Genomic DNA, 25713 nt, shown 5'->3' on the forward strand with positions numbered 1-25713 from the left:
GTTGCGGCGGTGCTTGCGGAGGTGTCTGTTGCAGCAGTGCTTGCGGTGGTGTCTGTTGCGGCGGTGCTTGTGGCGGTGCTGCCGGCGATGCATGGGTCAGCACCTGCAGAGGGACACAGCAGGACGTTTCCAGCAGCCTCGGATGGCTGCCCACTGGGGAAGATGCTGGGGACTGTCGCTGAGGCTGTAGACGTGCTGGGGGGCCATGCAGGTGATGGTGCAGGTGGCGGTTGTGGTGGCGGGGCAGTTAGCGGTGTTCGCCACCATACAAGTTGGCGTGGTCGTGGGCAGAAAGTGTGACACTGGTCCCTCAGTTTGTGCCACAATGTCCTCTCCTGACCTACTTGTCAGCTTTTGGCCCTTCCCCAGGTTTGATGGTGCCGCAGTTGTCTTGCTACTATCCCCTTTGGTTTTTGCTGAGCCCTTGGTGGCTGGTACTTTCAGCTTCTCCTTCCGGGATGTGGGCACCTTTTTCATCCTGGCAGGTGGCGGAATGTCCTTGCCCTTGCTACGTGGCACACTGGCAGCCCTGATGGGTGGCCCACTCCATGACCCCGCAGTTGCTGGCACCACTGTGCCTGGGGATTTGGTTGCTGAGGTGCTGGGCTGGGACCTGGAAAGGCTGGCCCTAGGGGAAGGACGGGGTGGGGGGTGTAGGGAAGAGGTCAATGTTAGCCAGGAAGAGTTTCTTAGACACACTGGGACGGGAAGATGGAGGGGGTTTGGGAGTGGAGGTAGAGGTAGTGGTTGTAGGAGGTGTACGTCTGCTGGATTTGGGTGAAGGTGCATGGGCCGGAGGCTGTCGTGAGGTGAATGGGTGTTTGGTGGGTGTGTGCCTGCGTTTGTGTACTTTGGGAGGAGGGCTCACAAACACACTGGGAGAGGACACTGGGGATGTGTGCACGGTAGTGGGGGTGGTGAGTGCACGTGAGCGGTGTGTGGTGATGGGCGTGTTGGTGATTAAGGCAGTGGCTGAGGATGTAGTGCATGCAGGTGTGAGTGGAGACGAGACTGGGAGGGAGGAGGAGGATGTGGAGGAGGGGGACACAGTGGAGGCTGTGGATGTTGCTGTGTCAGCATGGGTATGGTGCTTGTGTGAGTGCCTGAGGGATGTGTGATGCTTATGTGTACCTGAGCCACTCTTGTGTGTTGATGAGTGTGCATGCTGGTCTAATGGTGTGCTTCGGATAGGCTGAGGTACAGGGGATTGGGTCTGGGTGGAGGAAGTTGGAGAGGGGAGGCTGGACACAGGGACAATGGCTGCCATCAGTGCTGAGACCAGAGCCTGAAATGCTCTCTGTTGGGCCGCCTGCCCAGAATGAATGCCCTCCAGGTATGCATTTGTTTGTTGCAAATGCCTCTCGACACCCTGGATAGCATTCACAATGGTAGATTGCCCAACAGTGAGGGATCTCAGGAGGTCAATAGCCTCCTCACTGAGGGCACCAGGGCTGACTGGGGCAGGGCCTGAGGTGCCTGGAGTGAAGGAGATGCCCACCCTCCTGGGTGAGGGGGCACAGGACACACCCTGAGGGGCTGCAGGGAGGGTGGAGCTGGCAGGTGTGTGGCGGCTGTACCTGTTGATGTGGTGGGCACAGAGGTGCCCACCACCGCAAGGGAGCTCCCATCAGAGGATGAGTCGCTGTCACTGCTGTCTGCTCTTGTCCCCTGCCGTGGAGCTCCCCTCGCCCTCTGTCCCACTGGTGGCTTCAGACACCGTTGTTTCGCCCTCCAGGGCCAAGTGGGTTGCAGCTCCCTCCTGCTCTGGTGCCAATGCTCCTCCGCCTGATAATGCTATTGCACACAAGAACAGGGAGACCACAAAAAGGGGGGGGTGGAAGACAGAAGAAAGACATGTTCAGTGCATGCAACCCCACTACCGTTGGCGGACACAATACACGTGGAGCGGCCCTCTGCACTACGCCATGTACTAACAGTTCCTAGACATTTCAGCTGACCATGGGGTATGAGGCCTAAGACCAATTGCTGCACACCTGGAAGTCACGGGAGCCTGACTAGATGTAGATGGCTCTTACCACTGGTGGGGTTGGGGTGCCACATAGCCTGCCTCACAAGGGACCTTGCCTACAAACTTCGCCCTGGCCTAGGGGAACCCACTGCTCACCTCCCCCACCCAGACACCTCGTCATGCGTGCTGAGTCAGCTGAATGAGAGTGTACTCACCCCCTTGTGGCTGCTGTGATGCCCTCAAGCGCCCATCCAACTCCGGATACGCCACCGCCAGGATCCAGTACATCAGGGGGTCATGGTGCGACAGGCACCCCTCCCACGTTGGGAGGCCATCCCCAGCTGGGCCTCCGCCGTCTTCTTGCTCCAGCGGCGCAGGTCCTCCCATCTTTTACAGCAGTGGGTGCTCCGTCTGTGGTAGACCCCCAGGGTCTGGACGTCCTTGGCGATGGCATGCCAAATACCCTTCTTCTGGTGGGCACTGACCTAGAGGAATGGTACAGGGGGAAAAGGAAATTACTTACCCGTCCGGACCATCATACTCATTCCCCCCCAGTTCCCACCCTTGCCCTGACGCACATAAACTCCCCATCCGCACATGCAGGCCTCAGCCCCCCCCTGTATCTTCCATCCACACCACTCAAAACAGGCATTGCCCATGCAGCATGCTCACAGTGTACTCACCTGTTTGTCTGGAGGACCGTACAGTTGCGTGTACTGGGGGAGGACCGCATCCACTAGTTTCTCCAACTTCTCCAAAGTTAATGCAGGGGCCCTTTCCCCAGACACATGAGCCATCATCGCTTCCAGACTGAGGTCACAGCAACACTTGCAGTGTAGGTCCTCTCCTGTTGAAGGTCAGGTATCAAGTGAGTGAACAGACTGAAAATGGCGGTCACGTCCGTGGCAGTGCGTACCGTCACCGCTGGCGTACATCGTTATTGGCTCCTGGGACCCATAGGGCCCAATGTTAACCAATGCTGAATTGTGCAGCGGTCTTCGACTGCCCACCGTGACGGTATAGAACGCCAGCGCAGTTACCTCATAGCCCCTTGTCCCACCTTACAGGTCAGGCAGCCGCCATTTCAGGAGGACACATGGGATGGATGTTAACTGCGTCACACCTATCTAGGCCGGGAATATAGACAGATACCGGCACATTGCGGATTAATTACGTTTCTGAAAATAAAACATTGTGATACCTCAATGTTGGATGACTCTCTGCTCGCTGTTCTCCTCCATAGGGCACGTCCGCTGGGGCAGGTGATGAGATGGCGGCATCCTCCGGTGTACAGACCCCTCGTGGACCTGTCGACAATGGAAGAGAGACACATCCTGGTCACATACAGACTTGATCGTGCAACAATCCAGGAACTGTGTGCCCAGTTGGAGCGGTGTAGGAAAGTACCATCTTGCCTCACTACAAGCCAGTCCAGCCTCCTACAAGCGGGACCTGATGTCAGCTATCCGCCATCCCACAGGAATCCCCCTTCTAGTGCAGGTCCTGTCTGTACTCCATTTCCTGGCCAGTGGGTTTTTTCAAACAACAGTGGCCATGGCATCAGGGACGTCCCAGCCAATGTTTTCAAACATGTTGTCCAGAGTTTTATCTGCCCTGCTGAAACACATGAGCAGCTACATCGTTTTCCTTCAGGTGGAGAATTTGCCCACAGTGAAAGGTGACTTCTATGCCCTGGGACATATCCCCAACATCATTGGTGCCACTGATGGGACACATGTGGGATATGTCCCCCCCACGCAGGAATGAACAGGTGTACAGAAACCGGAAGAGCTACCATTCTATGAATGTGCAGATTGTGTGTTTGGCAGACCAGCACATCTCCCATGTCAATGGGCCAACTCCAGAGGCACTGTATTTGGCTAATAGGTGAGGTCAAGTTTCCAATACAGTTGACATATGTGTCTGGGTATGGGGTTGTCCATAAGGGTTAGTGTGTGTCTAACAGTTGTCCCTCGACATTTGCAAGTGACTCTGGTTACCCCGACCTGTAAAGGCTACTGACCCCAGTGAGGAATCCCAGGACAAGGGCAGAGGAACGCTACAATGAGGCACATGGGCAAACTAGGAGGGTGATCGAACGCACCTTCGGCCTCCTGAAGGCCAGATTTCGGTGCCTCCACGTGACAGGTGGATCCCTCTACTACTCACCGAAGAAGGTGTGCCAGATAATCGTGGCCTGCTATATGCTTCACAACCTGGCTTTGCGACGCCAGGTGCCTTTTCTGCAGGAGGATGGGTCAGATGGTGGTCTTGTGGCAGATGTGGAGCCTGTGGACAGTGAAGAAGAGGACGGAGAAGAAGAGGATATCGACAACCGAAACAACATCATCAGGCAATACTTCCAGTGAGACACAGGTAAGAAGATGCCACTGCTTCCCACATCTCATTCTATTGTTGGAACTAGCATAAGTGTGCCATTTTCATTTAGTGTATGGACCCTGACTTGTCACTTTGACATTCCATTTCACAGATTTGGGTCCCACTTTGTGCCCTCTGCTAACTTTACTACTGGCCTACAGCTGTGTTACATTGGTATGTGAACAAGTAAATTGACATTGCTATATTCCATAGTTATTGTAATTACACATTTGTGAAAGCACAGACTGACTCCAGATTGTTTTGTGATTGAAGTGTGTTTATTCCTGTGCTAATAAGTGGAGGGGATTGTAAAATGGGCTGGGGTGATGGTGGAGGAATGTCCATGGCAGAGTCCAGTCTATTTGTTTCACAGGTGCATTGTCCAAAGGGGCATAGGAAGTGGAGCAATGGCAGTTAAGGATGGACAGGGTGACATAGTGGGACAGAAGGGTGACATTCAGGGGTGTCTCATTTCCTGGCAGGGGTCTTGGCAATGTTCTCTGTCTTGTTCCTGGATCTCAGGGACTGTTTGTGGGGTGGTTCTCCATCTGCAGGGGGTGGGGTGCTGGTGTCCTGTTGTTCCTGTGGCGGTGACTCCTGTCCACTAGCGCAGGCGGAGGTGGAGGGCTGTTCATCATCCAGGCTAGTGTCAGGGGCCCATTGTTGTGCCACTGTGTCCCTCCTGGTGTTGGTGAGGTCTGCTAGCACTCCTGCAATGGTGACCAGGGTGGTGTTAATGGACTTCAAGTCCTCCCTGATCCCAAGGTAGTGTTCCTCCTGCAGCCGCTGGGTCTCCTGAAACTTGGCCAGTACCGTTGCCATCGTCTCCTGGGAATGATAGTAAGCTCCAATGATGTTGGAGGGTGCCTCGTGGAGAGTGGGTTCCCTGGGCCTGTCCTCCCCCTGTCGTTCAGCAGTCCTCCCAGTTTCCCTGTTATCCTATGCCTCTGTCCCCTGAACCGTGTGCCCATTGCCACTGCCAACAGGTCCCTGATTTTCTTGGGTTGGTTGGTTTGCCTGGGTTCCCTGTAGTGGCGGACACACTGCTGATTGACGTGTCCTGGGGACAGAGACATGGGCCCGCTCGGTGGGTGCTGTGATGGTGTTTCCTGAGGGGGGAGGCTCTGTGGTGGCTTGTGACTGTGTCAGGGGAACCGACTGTCCTGAGGTCCCAGATGGGCCGGGCTGGTCATCTTGATCCAGTTGTGCAGAGCTGCTGTCATCACTGTGGGCCTCTTCTGTGGGGGGACTGGATATGTCTGGCACCTCCTGTCCGGTGATGTTGGGTAGGGGTCCTGTTGGGGTGTAAATGCATAATTATTGTATGTGTGTGTGCCATCGTGTGCAATGGGTGGTTGACCCTGTACTCCAGTGCTTGCATTATTGGCTGGGTCCTTGTGTGATTGATGATTTTGGGGCATGAGTGAGTCTCTGTAATGGACATGCTTGGGTGATGGGTGTCCATGCATTGGTGTCACATGCAGGGCTTGGTTTTGGGATGTGTGGGTTGTGTTGGTGGGGTATCTGTGGGTTGTTGGGGTGATGGGTGTGAGGGTAAAGGTGGGAGTATGTGATGGCATGCAGGTAGGGTGGGGGGATATAGTAGTAAAGATTTACTTACCAGAGTCCAGTCCTCCTGCTACTCCTGCGAGGCCCTAAGGATGCAGTATAGCCAAGACTTGCTCCTCCCATGTTGTTAGTTGTGGGGGAGGAGGTGGGGGTCCACCGCCAGTCCTCTTTACAGCAAACTGTTGTCTGGAGACCACGGAACGCACATTCCCCCGTAGGTCGTTCCACCTCTTTCTGATGTCATACCTAGTTCTTGCATGCTGTCCCACTGCGTTGACCCTGTCGATGATTCTACGCCATAGCTCCATCTTCCTTGTAATGGACGTCTGCTGCACCTGTGATCCGAATAGCTGTGGCTCTACCCGGACGATTTCCTCCACCATGCCTCTGAGCTCCTCCTCAGAGTTCGCGTGGTGTTGTTGAGGTGCCATGATGTGGTGTGGGTGATGTGTGAGGTGGTGGCTGTTGTGATGTGTGAGGGGGTGTGTTGGTGTGTGTTGTTTGAGGTGCGTGGATGTTGTGTAAGTGATGGTGTTGTGTGTCTGTGGATGCTGGTGTTTTTGGTAGTGTATTTCTCTGGCGTGGTTTCAAAATTCTGGTAGTAAGGGTTTGTGGGTGATGTGGGTGTGTGCTTTATATTGGATTGGGTGTGTGGGTGTGGTGTGTGTATGTGTATCAGGTGTGTGTATTTGGAATTGTCCAATGTGGTTGTGTTTTGTCTATGTGTGTGTATTTTGAGCGCAGCGGTGTGTACTGCCAATGGATTACCGCGGTTGAAACACTGCCGCGTTGATTCGTGGGTCGTGATAGTGTGAGCGTATTCCTGTTGGCGTGACGGTGTTGGTTTTGTTATCGCCAGTTTATCATTAACCTTTGGTGTGGCGGACTTGTGTGGGTGTCTGTATTGTGGTGGATTCCGGGCTGTGGGTCGTAATACCTGTATCGGAATTCCCCGGCCGCAGCGGTATGTTGGCGGTCTTCGGCACGGCGGTAAGCGGGATTTACCACCAGGGTTGTAATGAGGGCCATAATGTCTTGCCAAGTGATTGCCTCTGTATACATCTCAAACACAAACAACCACAGCATTCTGGATTTTCTTAACACCCTCCCTTACAAAGCATCACACCCACATCCTTGAGCCAGTCCCTTGTTTTGTTAAACGTAGCTCTCAGAACATTCCCACATAGGATGTCTCATAAGGGTAGGCACCAAATATTGAATGCTCAATGGTAAAGGAATTGACATAGGAGTTAATTGTTGGCCTATTTTCAAGACAGTTTGGAACAATGGGGCTTACTTCTAAGATAATCAATTAAAAACAAGAGCAACCCAAATGTCCACGTGAATATGGGTATTAAGTGAAATCTATAGACCATGTGCTTACATAGAACTCAATTTGCAATATCAGTATGGTTAAGCAGGTATTACTGCATCAAATCAATCAACAAAAAGTTTTTTAATCAAAAATAAGACCCTACAGATTCTATCAGGCCATACTCCATAACAATGAATTAGCAACAAACAGTATATCATATTGTCTCAGGACCAGTCCAATGACCATTGAAAGGTCACTCGCAACCTGTGCATAAGTCTTTAAATGATCTTGTGAACATCTGATTTGAGGCAAACCTTGTGTTATGCATGAAATGACTTGTTTCAAAAAGTAATCTTTGTGACATGCATCTAACCAGTCATTAACACTAAATGTAGGATCACCTTCTTTGATTGCCTGAACAGCATCAGTGGAAGCAACACACTCGATATCATCAGTGTCAAATTCTTCATCCACCTCTGGCAGGGGCATGCGCGACAAACAATCTGCCCGGAAATTCTTACCATCTGCCACACAGCTGATTTTTATAATGTGTTCTTGTGCGTTTTTTAAACAAACCATTTCTACATTGCAGACACAGATCCTCATTACGACTTTGGCAGTATTTTTACAAGACCGTCAAAGCCACAGGCGACGAAAGACTGCCAGTGCTGGTGGTCATAAGACCCCAGCATTACGACTGCCATCAGACTTCCGCCCGAAATCGGGCAGAAATCCAACAACAGTTGTACTGGCAGTCGGCAGGAAAGAGGCGGTTCCAGCGCCAGCACTGCCACGTCAAAAGGATGACGCATAATACAGCGTGGCAGTGTCCTGATGGTGGGACATTGCTGGCGGTAGAACCTGTCCCTTCCCGGATGACCTCCTTAATTGACGAGGTAAGTGATCGTCCGACAGGGGAGAGGGCTGGGGGGTGTCGAAAATGTGGAGGCAGTGAGTGCATGTATGTTGGTGAATGCGGATGGATGGGGTGAGTGTGTGTGTGTGTGTGTGTGGTTCAGAAGGAGGGGAGTGAATAGATCTATGCAGTGCGGAGAGGGGCAAGGGGTCATGAATGGATGAATGTGAGGGAGAGGGGAAGGGTGACCTGTCCCTTCCTGGCGACCTCCTCAGTTGACGAGGTAAGTGAACATCTGACAGGGGAGAGGGGTGGGGGGTGTCGTGAATGCGGGGAAGGTGGGTGCATGTATGTTGGTGAATGCGCATGGATGGGGTGAGTGCGTGTGTGCAGTGTGGAAGGGAGGAGTGAATGGATCTATGAAGTGCAGACGGGTCGTGAATGAATGAATGCGGGTGGGGAAGTGGTCGTGAATGTGGGTATGCGCTGGAGGGGGAGTGAATGTGTGCATGTCAGCTGTGTTTGTGTATGTACGTCAGTGTGAATGAGTGTCGCGTTTGCATGGGTGTGTGGGGGTGTGTTTGTGTGTAGAAGTGTGTGAGTGCATGCGTGCAGGTATGTGGAAGTGTGTGCGAGTGTATCTTGGCAACAGGAATGCTTATTCCTGTCACCAGGATGCAAGACCACCAGCTTTTTCTGGCAGTGCAGTGTCTCCAGCAACGTAATACCGCTAGTGGCATTACAGCGTCCGCTGTGCTGGAGATGCTCATTTCCAGCCCGGTGGACCATGGAAAAACGGCGGGACGGATGGAGTATCAGCAGTGTGGCTTCAGCCAAACCGCGGAACTTGTAATTTGGTGGTCTTCACCACAACCTGTTGGCTGTGAGACCGCCACCATGGCCCTGGCAGTCTCCGGACCACCAGGGTCGTAACGAGGGCTACAGTGTTGTGAATATCCCCTGTAAAATTATAAACTAAGGGCTTGTGGTCTGTGTGCAACTTGAACGGTCGACCCCAGACGTACAATTTGAACTTCTGTACTGCCCAAATGCATGCCAGGACTTAGTGCTCAATTGTGCTGTATTGTTTCTCAAATTTCCTATGTGACCTGGAAGCGAATGCAAAAGTTTGTTCCTTCCCTCCAACCTTCCAGCTCAGGATCACCCTTAGTCTTTTGAGACTGGCATCTACAGTAATTATTGAAGTGTAATCTTCCTTGAATGCGCTAAGGGCTGGAGCGTCCACAATTAAGTCTTTCACTTTGTCAAATGAGGTTTGCATTTCTTCAGACCAAATGAATGTATGTCCTTTCCTCAATAAGGATATCAAAGGATCTACAGCTGGGGTATACTCTGACATGAACCGTGCATAATACTCTGCAAAACCTAAAAATGAGCATAGATCATCACGGTCAGCCAGTGCACTTGCTTCCTAAATGGCCTTTATCACTGAAAATTTGGGTTTGATGCCTAAATCCAAAATAGTATGTCCCAAATATTCCAGTTCTTTTGTGGCAAACTTACATTTATCCTTTCTGACAGTCATCCCTCTGTGCACAAAAATGGACAGTACTTTGTCCAATATGAATCCACAAAGTTTCGTATTTGATCTTGGTAGACCTGCACACGTTTGAGGGCAAAAAACAGGACATCCATGAGCTTTTGGAAGATGCTGAAGGCTGATGCCAGCCCACACTGTAGGCTCAGGTATTTATAGACCCCGAAACGCACGACAAAAGCTGTCAGCTCCTGTGACTCTTTCTCTAAAGCAATCTGATGGTAGGCTGCTTTTCATTCAATGATGTAAAACCATTTTGCCTTGCCCAAATTAGCTAACATTTCTTGTAATCTTGGTAGCAGGTGACAGTCTACCAAAATATTAGAATTTAAGGTATGCAGGTTGGCACACAACCAGATTTCTTTTGTACAACCACAATTGGTGCCACACACTGAGATGACTCAACAGGTTTTATAATGCCCTGAGTACATAAATCTTTAAGCATTTCTAAGCTCTTCCCTAACAGACAAAGGAACTTGTCATATCTTGTGAACAAATAGGTGTGCATGGGGTTTGAGTCGAAAGTGATGAACAAATCCCTTGACAGTGCCCACCTGTTTGGAGAAAAAGCTCTTTGTACTTTAACAAAATTGCCTTGATCGGTTCCTCCACGCTACAAACTGAGGTCACAGGCATGTCGCCCACAAACACAGGAGTGTTTGAGCCAGAAACAAGGTATAACCCTATTTTAGCAAAATCTTGCCAGCCAATGATATCCTTGCCTTTGATACTGACATATACATTGGTGTTTGTCTCCCTGCTCAGGCACTGTATTTTACCTATAAAGAAGCATATCAATGGGCTCTCACTAAATACCTTAGAGGAATGAATTAATTCTGGGGGAATGAATGATTTGTTTTTGTCCCATTTTCAATAACAGGTAGTGTCTTAAAGGATGGTGATTGCGAAGTTTGCTAATCAATGATTAATACTTATGAAATATTAAATATATGTTAGACTAATGTAGTAATATGTCATATCCAGAGTTATGAAGTATGCTTTAGCTTTATTAATTGTTGGCCTTATCTTAGCGAGTGTCTTGGCCTATTTTGGCAGGGCTCTTGCAGAAGCTGTATTTCTTAGCGTTTAATAAAAATGCTGACCAAGTGAATTAAACTGTGAAATGTCTATTGTATTGTTTAAATGTGCTCATAACAAAAGCTTTTCGTGAGAACCAACTGCTAGGAGATGATGTTCTTTCTAATGCAACATTTTGTGTGTATTGTGTTTGAGACTGACTTTCCCAGGACAAGAACAATGAAGATACTGACTAGAGTGGAAGCTGCAACAATATTGTTACCTGACAAGCTGGATGATGAGGACATCGCAAGACAAACCAATCAACAATATGAGAATGGAGAAATATTAGAATTCATAGATTTGATATAGTAGTTTTATTGGACAGAGCGTAAACATACGATTAAACTGACCAATAGGGAATTAGGGGATAGTTTAGGTGACTTTGATATAACAGCGCCACTGAGGAAAAAGATTTTAGTAGACTTTAGGAGAGAAAGAGAGAGATTCATTCCAACATTCTGAGGGAAGGCAGATTATTCTGATATTCTGGCTCATTGGGCTCATATTACCTGACTGAGAGCCTGATGCCTTGCTAATCGACTGATTTCCTAAGGACAAAGACTGATTCTGCTTGCTGACCCATACCGAGGATAGGTATACATTGAAATGTGATTATTATGCACATTTGCTTTTCCTTTCTAGGTACCAACTGCTCTGTTTTGTCTATGACTCTATCATAGTTAGATGTTTTCCAAATTGGTGTTAATAAATTGTTTTGCATGAAGCCCAACATGCTGATGCTAATCTGGTGTTAGTTAAGGATCCTGACTTATGACAATAGAGACTAAGGGGGTCATTCTGACCTTGGCGGTGAAAGGGCCATACCGCCGGTCAGAACTCCGCCATACTACCGCCGCGGCCGCGGTAAACCGCCACGGTCATTCTGACCACCAACTGTGAATCTGCCAAAAACCCGACATCCAAGGAAGGCCGCCTCATCAGCGGGCCGCGGAAAACTGGAGATGACCAAACCTCCACCGCCACGCCAACACAAACACGCCCATGCCATTCTGACCCACCAATCCACGCGGCGGTCTTTCAACCGCGGTATTCCATTGGCGATACACACCGCTGCGGTCAAAATACACACACAGCTCCAAAACACTGCCACATTGGGCAATTTGAAATACACACACCTGACACACATACCAACAACACTCCCACACATCCATGCAACTATAAAACACACACCCACATCACCCACAAACCCCTACGACCGAAGTACAGAGACGAAGGAGAGAGAGACACATCACAGAAAAGAGAGCTACATCACACAGAGGCACACTACACCATCACACACACCACATAGATGCACAAAGCACCACACACCAACACACTCATCACCATATACACCACCCCACACCTCATCCACACCACCCCATGGCACCCCAAAGGCACCCACGCTTTTTGGACCAAGAACTCCGGGTCATGGTGGAGGAAATCATAAGAGTTGAACTGCAGCTCTTCGGCTCACAGGTGCAGCACACCACCATAGCCAGGAAGGCGGAGCTATGGCAGCGGATCATGGACAGGGTCAACGCGGTGGGACAGCATCCCAGAAATCGAGACGACATCCGCAAACGCTGGAACGACTTAAGGGGAAAGGTGCGCTCGATGGTCTCGCGACACAACATCGCAGTGCAGAAGACTGGCGGGGGACCCCCACCCACTCCACCCGAATTCACAGCATGGGAGCAAGAGGTACTAAACATCCTGCATCCTGATGGCCTTGCTGGAGTACGCAGAGGAATGGACTCTGGTAAGTACAATCTCAACTACTTCACCCCCCCACCCAGCATGCTAACCCCCACCACCACCCTCACCCACAACCCCCATCACACATCCTCCCTGAGAATGACTCTCCAGCACAACCCACCCAACACCAACCCCTGCATGCCCCCACAAACTATGGACACCCATCACCCAAGCATGACCACTGCACATACCCCCCACCCAAAACACCCCCACAACACCTCCCCCAAGGGAATGGCAGCACTGGGGGACAAGGGCACCAATCAATGGCACGCAATAGCACACACAGAAACAATAACCATACTCTCTTACCCCATGCAGGACCCGAACGCCAACACACCGGCCAGGAGGGTCCAGAAATGTCCATCCCCCCCCCCGGAAGAGGCCCTCAGTGATGACAGCAGCTCTGTCGACCTGGAACCTGATGACCAGCCCGGACCATCGGGGACCTCTGGACAGTCGGTTCCCCACATACAGGCCACAGCAGACCCAACCCCCTCTGGGACCAACAGAACAGCTCCCACCCAGCGGGCCCATGCCTCTGTCTCTAGGACAGGTCAATCAGCGGTGTGTCTGCCACTACAGGGCACCCAGGCTAACCCACCACCCCAACAACAACAGGGACCTGGGGGCAGTGGTAGTGGGCACACCGTCCAGGGACAGAGGCCCAGGGAAACAGGGCAACTCGGAGGGCTGCTGTGCGACAGGGGGAGGAGGAGAGGCCCAGGGAACCCACTCTCCAAGAGGCCCTCACCACCATCATGCCAGCCTACCACCACTCCCAAAAGACGATGGCGACGGTACTGGCCAGGTTCCAGGAGATCCAGGCACAGCAGGAGGAACGCTACATGGGGTTCACCAATCAACTCACCAACATCTCTACCGCTATGGGGAGCATAGTCCAGGCCCTCAACCGGATAGAAGACACGTTGCGGGACCATGTGGCACCACACAGGGCCCCTGTCACTAGCCAGGAACAGCCTATCACCTCCGCCGGCGCTAGTGGACAGGAGGCCCCACCACAACGACAGGCCACCAGAACCCCACCTCCTGCTGAAGAACAACTACCCGCAAGAGGAGCCTGAGATAAAAAAAATCGACAGAGTAGGATGTCAAGGCCCCCGCCAGCATGAGACACCCCCTGAAGTCATCCCACTGTCCCACATTGCCACCCTGTCCAACCTTGAACTGCCCCTGCTCCATCCTTCCACAGGCATATGGACAATGCACCTGTGAGACTGAGAACTGGACTCTGCCATGGCCATTACTCCACCCCCACCCATCACCATGTTTATATCATGTACCATTATCTAGCACAAAAAATAAATCACTCAATGCACTGAAATCAAACAGGAGTCAGGCTGTATTATTTACAAATGTATAACACATTACCGATCAATTATGTTCTGTTAACTTTGTGCTGAACACATACCGAGATCAATAAGCATTAGTCCATGGGCTAACCAAGCAGTAGTCACGGAGTGGGTCATATAGCACTGAAAAGGGAAGGGAAAATCAAACATCAGTTTAAAAGAACTGGGGGGTCATAGACAAAGTTGAGAAGCAGGAGGCTTGCTGGAAAAGTAAAATGGCGTGGTTGATTCTTACCTGTGTGCTACTGAAAATACTGTTGGATAACTCTGTCCCTGTTGTCTGTGTCGTCCTCTGAGTCTTCCTCCTCTTCACTCTCCGCAGGCTCCACAGCTGCTTCAACACCACCATCTGGACCATCCTCCTGCAGGAAAGGCACCTGACGTCGCAATGCCAGATTGTGAAGCATACAGCAGGCCACGATGATCTGGCACACCTTCTTTGGTGAGTACATCAGGGATCCCCCTGTCATATGCAGGCACCTAAATCTGGCCTTCAGGAGCCCAAAGGTCCTTTCTATGATCCTCCTAGTTCGCCCATGGGCCTCATTGTACCGTTCCTCAGCCCTGGTCTGGGGATTCCTCACTGGGGTCAATAGCCAAGGCAGGTTGGGGTAACCAGAGTCACCTAGTAGCCACACACGTTGTCTCTGTAGCTGTTCCATCACATAAGGGATGCTGCTATTACGCATCACATACGCGTCATGCACTGACCCAGGGAACATGGCATTCACATGGGAGATGTACTGGTCAGCCAAACAGACCACCTGGACGTTCATAGAATGGTAACTTTTCCTGTTTCTGTACACCTGCTCATCGTCTTTTGGGGGGACTAAGGCTACATGGGTCCCATCAATGGCACCAATGATGTTGGGAATATGTCCAAGGGCATAAAAATCACCCTTCACAGTGGCCAAATCAACCTCCTCAGGGAATATAATGTAACTCCGCATGTGTTTCGTCAGGGCAGACAACACTCTAGACAAAACTTTGCAAAACATAGGCTGAGACATTCCAGATGACATGGCCACTGTTGTCTGGAATGAGCCACTTGCAAGAAAATGGAGGACTGACAGAACCTGCACCAGAGGGGGAATTCCTGTGGGTTGGCGGATGGGGGACATCAGGGCTGGCTCCAGCTGGGCACACAGTTCATGGATAGTGGCACGGTCAAGTCGGTATCGTAGTATGATGTGGCGTTCTTCCATTGTCGACAGGTCCACCAGCGGTCGGTACACGCGAGGATTCATCCTTCTCCTCGCAAGTCCCAGCGGACGGTGCCTAGGAATGACAACATGGAGCACAGAGTCAAGCCAATCACTGGTACGTTCACCACAGCTTGCATAGCACACGGTTATCTATGTTTTGAAAGGCGTGTATGTGTGGCAATGCAAGGCCTAGGCCTGTGTGTCGCAGTAGGAATTATGCCATGTGGGCCCTTGAAATGGCGGCTGCCTGACCTGTGAAGTGGGACAATGGGATGTGAGGTCAATGCGCTGGCGGAGCACACCGTGGCGGTAGGCGGTCGAAGACCGCTACACGGAGCCGCATTGGTTAACATTGAATGCTATGGGTTTCAGGAGCCAATGACGATGTGCGCCGGCGGCCGCGGTACGCACCGCCGTGGGCGTGACCGCCATTTTCTATCTGCCTAATCACTCGAGACCTGATCATCCACAGGAGAGGACCTATACTGCAAGTGCTGCTGTGACCTCGGTCTGGAAGTGACAATGGCTGCTGCGACTGGGGAAAGGGCCCCTGCCTTCACGTCTGAAGAGTTGGAGAAGCTCGTGGATGGGGTCCTCCCCCAGTATGCGTTACTCTACGGTCCTCCAGACCAACAGGTAAGTACACCGGGTGCACATGGAATGGGCGATGCCTGTGTGGAGTGGGGTGGATGTAAGTTGGTGGGGTGGGGGCGAATGAGGAGTGCAACGCACGACAGATGAGAGCATGTGCCATATGGCAAGGTTGGGGAGGGGGGGCCAATCACATCTAACATGCAGTAAGTTGATTAATGTTTCCTTCCCACCCTGTCCATGTCACATAGGTCAGCGCCCATCAGAAAGTCGAGATTTGGCGTGCCATCGTCAAGGAAGTCCGGGCCCTGGGGGTCCACGTCAGACGGGGCACCCACTGCCGCAAGAGGTGGGAGGACATCCGCCGCGGAACCAGGAAGACCGCCAAGTCACTGCTGGGGATGGCCTCCCAACCTAGGAGGGGTGCCAGTCGTACCCTGACCCCCTGATGTCCCGGATCCTGGCGGTGGCCTACCCGGATTTGGATGGGTGCTTGAGAGCATCACAGCAGACACAAGGGGGTGAGTATCAGCACATTCTGCTATCTTTCTGCGCAGTGGAGGCGTCTGGGTGGGGGAGGAGGGTTGTGGGTGACATTAGGCCAGGGCACTTTCTGTAGTGTAGTCCTCTCCCTTAGGCATGGCCCTGTGCTCCCGGCCCCCACCTCTGTAGGGTGACAAGTACAGCTATTGATGGTCCAGCCTCACACATCTGCGCGTTTGTCCTCTCTTGACCTGTTGTCTTAGTCAGAAGTACTGAGTAGTGTACCCCGAATGCGCGTCTTAGTGCATGAGGCTCCTGTGTCTGTCCTCTCCGCCAACGGTGTTGACATTGCATGCACTCAACCTGGTCTTCTTTTTCTCCCCCCCCTTCTTCTTCATCTTCTTGTGCATGTGTGCATTAGCATCATCAGGCGGAGGAGATTTGGCATCGGAGCACGAGGGAGCTGCAAGTCACAAGGCCCCGGTGGGCCCAGGAACAGACACCGAGGGCACCAGTGATCCGGAGGGCGAGGGGAGCACCACAACGGGGACCGGTGGTGAGAGCAGCGACACAGACACGTCCTCCCGGGGTGCTCCCTAGCGGTGGCGGAAACATCCGGGACCCCCGCCTCTACAGGTACAGCCGCCACCCAGCGCACCAGCCCCGCCCTCCCTGCAGCCCCTCAGCCTACGCTCCGTGCCCGCTCGCCCAGGAAGGCGGGCGTCTCCTTCGCCCCAGGCACCTCAGCCCCTGCCCCTGTCACCCCTGCTGCCCTCAGTGCGGAGCTCATTGACCTTGTGAGGACGCTCATTGTTGGGCAGACTACCCTTTTGAATGCCATCCAGGGGGTAGAAAGGGAGGTGCATCGGAGCAATGCCTACCTGGAGGGCATTCATTCGGGTCAGGCTGCCCATCAACGATCGTTCAACGCTCTGGCCTCAGCACTGACGGCAGCCATTGTCCCTGTATCCAGCCTCCCTCTTCTGACTGCCTCCAGCCTGTCTCTGTCTCCTGTTCCTCAGCCTATCCCATCCACACCATCTGACCAGCCTGCACACACCTCAACACCCAAGGGCAGCTCATCCAGACACAAGCACCACAGATCCCACAAACACTCACCCAAGCAACACCCAGATGCAGACATTCCAACAGTCACTGCCACCCCTGTGTCCCCCTCCTCCTCGTCTCCCTCCTCCCTCCCTGTGACGTCTACACTCACACCTGCATGCACACCAACATCAGCCAGTGCTTCCATCACCACCACACCCTCCTGTACAGTCGCACGCGTGCAGTCACCACCCCCACTGCCATTTACACGTCACCTGTGTCCTCTCCCACTGTGTCTGTCACCCCCTCTTCCAAGACACACAAACGCAGGCAGCCACCCACCCAACAGCCATCCACCTCACGACAGCCTACAGCACCAGCACCTTCACCCAATGACAGCACACCTGACTCTCCTACAACCACATCCTCTTCCTCCACTCCCTTCACCACTTCTCCTACTCTTTACCTTGGCCCTAAAAAAGTTTTCCTGGCTAATCTTGACCTCTTTCCCTCCGATGACCTACCCCCTCCATCTGCAAAGAGTCCCAAGAGCACCACAGCCACCACCAGCCCAGCTTCGGGTGTCACTGTTGTGCATGGGTTCTGGAGTCCACCCTTTGCCAGCAGTGACACCTCTATCAGCAGCAAGGACACATCCAGCCCTCCCCCCGGCAAGAGGACCAGGAAACACAAGGGCCGCCGTGCGAGGACTGACACGGCTGCCCCCAAGGAGCAAACTTCGCCCACTTCACCAGCCACATCATCTAGGGGAGGCAAGGGGCGAGAGCCCCATCTAAGGAGCGTAAGGGCAGCAGGGCGGAGAAGTCAGGCAGCAGGAGCGCGGAGCAGGTGGGCCCCACATGCCACATCCCAGCTGGAAAGGAGGACACCAAAGGGCCCAGGACTCCGTCCCCGAAGGGTCCAAAAGCATCACGGTCAGAGGGCGATTGAGCAGGGAGTCCAGGCCAGGTCTGGCTCCCTTGACCTACTGGATGGGCACCGCTGAACAGGGCCCGCCGTGGAGAAGAGCACCGCTGAACAGGGCCCCGCCGTGGAGAAGAGCACCGCTGAACAGGGCCCCGCCGTGCAGAAGAGCACCGCTGAACAGGGCCCGCCGTGAAGATAGGCACCGCTGAACAGGGCCCGCCGTGCAGAAGAGCACCGCTGAACAGGGCCCGCCGTGAAGATAGGCACCGCTGAACAGGGCCCGCCGTGGAGAAGAGCACCGCTGAACAGGGCCCACCGTGAAGATAGGCACTGCTGAACAGGGCCCGCCGTGGAGAAGAGCACCGCTGAAGAGGGCCCCGCCGTACAGAAGAGCACCGCTGAACAGGGCCCCGCCGTGCAGAAGAGCACCACTGAACAGGGCCCGCCGTGAAGATAGGCACCGCTGAACAGGGCCCGCCGTGAAGATAGGCACCGCTGAAGAGGGCCCCGCCGTGCAGAAGAGCACCGCTGAACAGGGCCCCGCCGTGCAGAAGAGCACCGCTGAACAGGGCCCGCTGTGAAGATAGGCACCGCTGAACAGGGCCCGCTGTGAAGATAGGCACCGCTGAACAGGGCCCGCCGTGGAGAAGAGCACCGCTGAACAGGGCCCCGCCGTGGAGAAGAGCACCGCTGAACAGGGCCCGCCGTGCAGAAGAGCACCGCTGAACAGGGCCCCGCCGTGGAGAAGAGCACCGCTGAACAGGGCCCCGCCGTGCAGAAGAGGACCGCTCCGCTGGGCCCCGCCGTCTCAAGCACCGGTCCGCTGGGCCCCGCCGTCTCAAGCACCGCTCCGCTGGGCCCCGCCGTCTCAAGCACCGCTCCGCTGGGCCCTTCCTGTCAAGCACTGCTCCGCTGGGACCCGCCGTCTCAAGCACCGCTCCGCTGGGCCCCGCCATTTCAAGCACCGCTCCGCTGGGCCCTTCCTGTCAAGCACCGCTCCGCTGGGCCCCGCCGTCTCAAGCACCGCTCCGCTGGGCCCCGCCGTCTCAAGCACCGCACCGCTGGGCCCTGCCGTCTCAAGCACCGCTCCGCTGGGCCCTTCCTGTCAAGCACCGCTCCGCTGGGCCCCGCCATCTCAAGCACCGGTCCGCTGGGCCCTTCCTGTCAAGCACCGCTCCACTGGGCCCCGCCGTCTCAAGCACCGCTCCGCTGGGCCGCCGTCTCAAGCACCGCTCCGCTGGGCCCTTCCTGTCAAGCACCGCTCCGCTGGGCCCCGCCATCTCAAGCACCGCTCCGCTGGGCCCTTCCTGTCAAGCACCGCTCCGCTGGGCCCCGCCGTCTCAAGCACCGCTCCGCTGGGCCCCGCCGTCTCAAGCACCGCCCCTGCTGGGCCCTTCCTGTCAAGCACCGCTCCGCTGGGCCCGCCATCTCAAGCACCACTCCGCTGGGCCCTTCCTGTCAAGCACCGCTCCACTGGGCCCTTCATGTCAAGCACTGTTTATGGTTCACTGTGCCCACCATGCCTCCTCCTTCAGCAGTGGACACTGACATCCACCAGATGGACTGTGGCTTTGCACTCCCCAGGATGGTGAAGTGGGCAACCCACCCACTGTAGAGACTTGAGAGACTGTGGCTTTGCACTCCCCAGGATGGTGAAGTGGGCAACCCACCCACTGTAGAGACTTGAGAGACTGTGGCTTTGCACTCCCCAGGATGGTGAAGTGGGCAAGCCACCCACTGTAGAGACTTGAGAGACTGTGGCTTTGCACTCCCCAGGATGGTGAAGTGGGCAACCCACCCACTGTAGAGACTTGAGAGACTGTGGCTTTGCACTCCCCAGGATACATCAATGGGCATGGTGGCCCCTTCGTGGATCTGGCGTCGTGGACTCATGTGGCTGTGGTGCCTCCCCCTTCCGTTCCCCCTGAGGTGCCTGTAATTTTTTCATCAGATGCCCCTGCAGTGTTCTCTCCAAAGGACTCAGGTCTCCTGTGTGGGCTTTGCCCTTGTGTCGCTACACTGTAGCCCACGGACTGTTCCATTTCACTTTCATGTACAGGACTAATTGCCTCGGTTCTCCATGGCAGTGTATATAGTATCATTTTGTTATGGATATTTTGCGTAGTTGACCGCTCCATATCAGAGTCTATTTTTTATATAAATTTTTCGTCCCAATTTATTTCTGTCTTTGCATTCTTGAGGGGGGTTTGGGTGGTGTTACTGTGCATTGTTGCTCTGCATTAGTGTGCACATAGTTTGGGGGGGGGTCGCATATGTGTGTGCCGTAAGCTTCCCTCCTCCCCCCTCCCGTGTGTCGTAGCTGCAGTACTCACCGTTGTCGTCTGTGCCGGAATTCGTACTCGTGGTAGATGAGAAGGTAGACGAGAGCAGGTAGGATGTTTAATTCGGGTTCCATGCTGTCCTCCTTCTTCGTGGAGTGTGTTTTGGTGCGCGTTTTCCCGTTCGTAGTCTGTTTCCGCCGTGTTTTTATCGGCGGTGCTCCCGCCCCAGAAAAGGTGGCGGATTGGTGAGTTGTGATAGTGTGGGCGGTACATTGTCTGCCGCCTGCCTGTTGGCGGTGACCGCCACGCTGTTTGTCTGCACCGCCGCGGCGGTCGGAGTGTTAATGTGGCGGGCTGTGTTGGCGGTTCCCGCCAGGGTCAGAATTCCATTTTTTGGACTGCCGGCCTGTTGGCGGGTTGGCCGCCGCTTTATCACCGACCGCCAGGGTTAGAATCACCCCCTAATTCTTGATGGGTTTCTCTGCATAACTTCATGTATTTTATCTTTTGTCACAGCTGATTCTGCTATTAATTTGCACTGTAACTTTAGAATGTGTGGTAGTTCAAGCTTTGATTAGCTTGCGTTTCTTCCGCTGCTTTGGACAACAGTGTTATTTCTGTATGTGTTTCAGTTGATTTTTAGATTAATCTACTTGACCTTAGCATTGTTAATATAGGGAAATTAACATAATAAACTTTTACTAAAGATAATGGTGTGTGAAAGTTACTGACTCCATTGATTATTGATTTTATTGATTACTAATGATTGTTGATTATTGTGTATCAATTATTGATTTATGTACTGTTGCTATGGTAAGAACTTCTTAATTGCGAGTCAAAAGGTTCATCGACCTATTTGCGTCCCCTTGTAAGTTTACTTATTGTCTAACACCCTAACAGCCTCAAAGGTAGGACCTTTAACATTGTGCTAGCAGTATTCCGTTCCATTTCTTGGTTAAAACTGTATTTCTCAAGGAATCAGTGCAAGAATCAAGTTCAACATCTACACTGCTGATGCAAATAGAAATTTTACCACTCCTACACACAACCTGAAAGTCCCTAACTTTTTGCAAGTTAGATAACATTTGCCCAATGCAGGACAACCAGAAAAGTCACTCACATAACTCTTTGTTCCGCAGCTGTAACATGTTGCTGGAATTCTCTTTGTGTTTTCCTCTGTGTTGGTGACTTTCCTTTTGTGTGCACCACACACAACAAATCAGTTTCTTGATCTGGAATACTTGAGAGGAAATTTAATATAGACTCTGAATTTGAAATCTGAGATGATATTAGAGATCTCTCAATACTTTTTGCTAGGTCCAAACTTTATTGAGAGTAAGATTGCAGCAACTGGGTATCTCACTCTTGAATCTTTTTTGAAGCACATTTAAGAACAGACTGGTTGAAAATGTGTCTGTCCAGATTAGGACCAAACTTGCATGTGGCCACTAAACTTCTAGGAGCAGCCACATACCCCTCAACCCCTTCCTCTGAGAGTTGCTTACATTTGGCGAAATTGTGTCTATCTAACTTAATGCTGGGTTCTTCTGCATATTGTCAGTTGCTTCACTATACACGTTCTGATGATCATCTCCAGATTTATTTCGAGGAGCTGAAATGGGTGGTAGGGTGTCAAAAATTTGCTGAGCAGTCAGGCCCACAATACCATACAACAGTGTGAATTTGCGCTCAGAGCTGTAATTGCCTGCATCGATAGCCACCACATGATTCTCATATAAACTGTACCATTGAGCACATTTTATAGCAGGTTTACCAGTGTTGACACAGATATGCTAATTAGAAATTATTAATAAATGCATATATGTTATGATTTTTAAGAGTTCATAGAGAAATCAATCGTAGAGGAAACTAATGTACATGTTTTTGGAAAATGTGCCCAAGGGGTATGTCAGCCACTTATACGAACTTTCTTACTAAAAGAACTAAAAAATGTGTGAAATAATGAAAATGTGTAATAATGATGTAGTAATGTGCCATAATTAGATGAATAACCTATGTTTTGCATTATGTCATAGAAGCTAACTTAGCCGAAGCCGTGGGCTACTTGTCAGGCCTCATGCAGAAGTAGAATTAATACATGCACGCTGTAGAAGTTGCTAGTGCTCATGAACCGACCATGATCTGTGTGATCAGCTAGAATTTTCTGCAATGTACCGAAGGACAGGAGGTGATGAAGTCAATTTGATACAATTATTTGTGGAGTAGGCTGAATGTACTTTCCCAGGACTTGAACAATAGAGGCACTGACTGAAGAGGAACATGCAACATCTTCGATACCTGGATAGCCGGATGATGAGGACATCGTACGGTGGACCAATCCATGAACTGAGAAAGACAAAATACTAGAACTCATTGATATGTAGAATAAAAAGTATTGGGTAACGTCACCTATGGAGGACCGATTGACCAATTAGGAATTAGGAGGATGGACTGAAAAACTCTAATAAAAAGTCATGACAAGGGGCAAAAATTTTAGATGCAAGGCAGATGCGAGGGGAGAATTGATGAAGTCAAGAGACGCGGTTCGAGATTCTGTCATTGGGATCATGCTATTGAGAGCCTGATGCGTTGCTGATCGATTGATGACCTGAGGATGAAGACTGACTTGTTGCTGATCCATTTCGCTAATAGTTAACTATGACAATGTGACTGATTAACTTTTATGCCTTTTCTTTCTAGGTACCAACTGCGTTGTGTAATAGTTTTCTTCTCTTAGCAAGATGCTTTCCAAATTCATGTTTTCTACATTGTTTTCGCATGAAGTACCAAATGCTAATGCTAATCTTGGTTAGGTAGGGGTCTGTTGGGGTGGTCTTGACAATGACAAATGATTGATGGACTGATTGCTGAACTCTGCTACTAGTGTCATTATATTCATCTGTGTTGGTTTATGCTGAAGCAGTCGAGCATATGTTTTCTCAAATTCTAATTAGATTATGTTATGGGTGGTCATTATTGAACTAATTCTGAGTTGATTGAATAAACTTTGATCTAACCTGATGATCTAGTACTGTAACTAACAGGGAATAAAACTGATAAATGTACAATTGAGTTGTGGTTATTCATGAATTGTTGATTTATTGTCTCATTCTTAATGATTCTTTTAGTGGTTGATTACATTGATAATTGATGTTCATCGATTACTACATAGCTAGGATACTCCATGCAATCCAAAAGGTTCTATATGCATCCCCTTGTAAGTTTACTTACTAAGGTCCAGGCGCGCTTGCACCAGGTTGCACCAATAAGGTAGGAGATTGTGTAATATGATGTGCTGTAGCCATAATTAGCAATGAATAATATGTTATGTGGGCCCAAACAACTAATAAAGTAATAGATAGTAACTAAACCTTTCACTTGAAAAGTCAGAGTAGTAAAAATGAGTTGAAGTGAAGAGCATCACCTTAAAACTTACCTGGAGTAGTTTGTAGGAGCAGGAACAACTTTGAGAGCAATGCTTCCTGAGGCACGAATACGATGTGTATAAATCAAAGGAATTAATTAATTAATTAATTAAATTGTTGAAAGGAAAATGAAAGCCCAATCCAAAATGGCAGCTGCGTGGCACGTCACGTGCAGCAACGCTGTGCAAAGTTGGGACATAGACTCCAACACCCTAATTTAGTGTAAAAGGTCATTTATTAGGACAGGCTTCCTCTTCAAAATAACCATAACTTGAATGTCAATTTTAGCTTTAACCTTGTAACTCCCCTTCTTACATCCTCACTTCAATCCACCACTTATCCTTCGCTCACCCAATTTCCACTTCCATTTCCACACATCCCTTTTTCTTAGTGTCCCCTGCCTGACTCGGGCCTCCCCCAGTCTGTCATCCTTCACCTGCTTCTTTTTCCTCCTGGAAGGGTGGACAAGCCCGCATCTGACTCTCCACCCTTCCCCATCTACTGCCCGCACCAAGCAACCTGCCCTAAAACTGGCATGAAAAACCCACCCCCATCCCTGACCCACTGACTCGACCCAGATCCATCCTTTCCACATCAAACCTGCAGGGGTGGCGGGTGTCTAACTTCCGTGCAGTGTGACCTGCTAGCGCCGAAGAGGCCGATCCCCCACCCCCACCCCTTTTCATACCCCACCTTAATACCCTCCCACACCCACCCCCCAGCCTATCCTCACCTTGGCCATCTGCATTCAGCCCAAGAGCTCCAGCAGAAAGAGTGGACTGCATCCAGCTCTCCGCAGGGCCCATATTGTGAAAGAAGCTCGGGGGCACTGCGTGGCATTGTGTTGCAACCAGGGTATCTCTGGACTGTCTGCTAAAGTTCCCAGAATTGGGGAGAGGCCACAGCACAGGAAATGGAGAATGAGAATAGATGCAACAAGCAGAAAGGCGCTGCCATGAGGCAAACAAAACTCAGGAGGGCACCACAGCAGGAGCTCTGCCGGCGTCTGAACCACTTCGCTAGAGAAGAGGCTGAAAAAAAATAAAGGGAACTAAGGGGTGTCAGTGGACGAGACTCACATCGTTGCCAATGTGCAGTAAGTAGAAGCGCAACAGGAAAGTTGTATGGCAACTGGTTAATTAATTGAAGACCTTGTCCACGACAGGCAGTGATAGGCCAGCCAGGTTCCCAGGAACAAACTGACCAAGTCAGCTGGTATACATGGCACCATTATCCGCATGCATGGGCAAATACAATGAAATATAAACATGACAAGAGTCACGGGGTGCAGCTTGACGCGGTTAAAGAGCACACATGCTGCCCACGTTTCATGTCACAAAATGTTCATGTTGAAGTGTTGTGACACAATGAACCTATGTTAGCAGGCTACTTGCAAACTACTAGTAACACATGATTTTAAGGCACAGGGTTTCGAGGCAGCCATAATGAGTTGTTCAAAATGAAAATCTGTTGTATGGGCATACTGATATCATTGCTTCTAGTAGGTAAATCACTAGAAACAGAAGCCCTAATCTTGCAAAGAAGACATGAGAACATCTATCCCAGAATCCTCCTGAAGAAGAGGGCCCAGCACTGTGATGTCATGTTGTAACTGTGAGCGAATATGTTCCCTGGTCCTTTAGTGGATGCCAGGGTTTGTGTCAGTTTGGAACATCAAAGGAAATTGTTCTCTAAATTCATCAGTGATTGTGAATATTCACAAGACAAAATATACAATACTTCCTGTTATGCACTAATCTGGTGTGCTGACAGACCTGTAACCGAAATGAGACATTCCAACCATCCATTCATTTTAACCATGCTGGCAAAACTGTAGCTTTCAAGACACATATCACTGAGCTAATTTTAGTTGCCGAATGAAATTTCCAGCCTACCTAATTC

The sequence above is a fragment of the Pleurodeles waltl genome, chromosome 4_2 (genome assembly GCF_031143425.1).
Source record: "Pleurodeles waltl isolate 20211129_DDA chromosome 4_2, aPleWal1.hap1.20221129, whole genome shotgun sequence".
NCBI lineage: Eukaryota > Metazoa > Chordata > Amphibia > Caudata > Salamandridae > Pleurodeles > Pleurodeles waltl.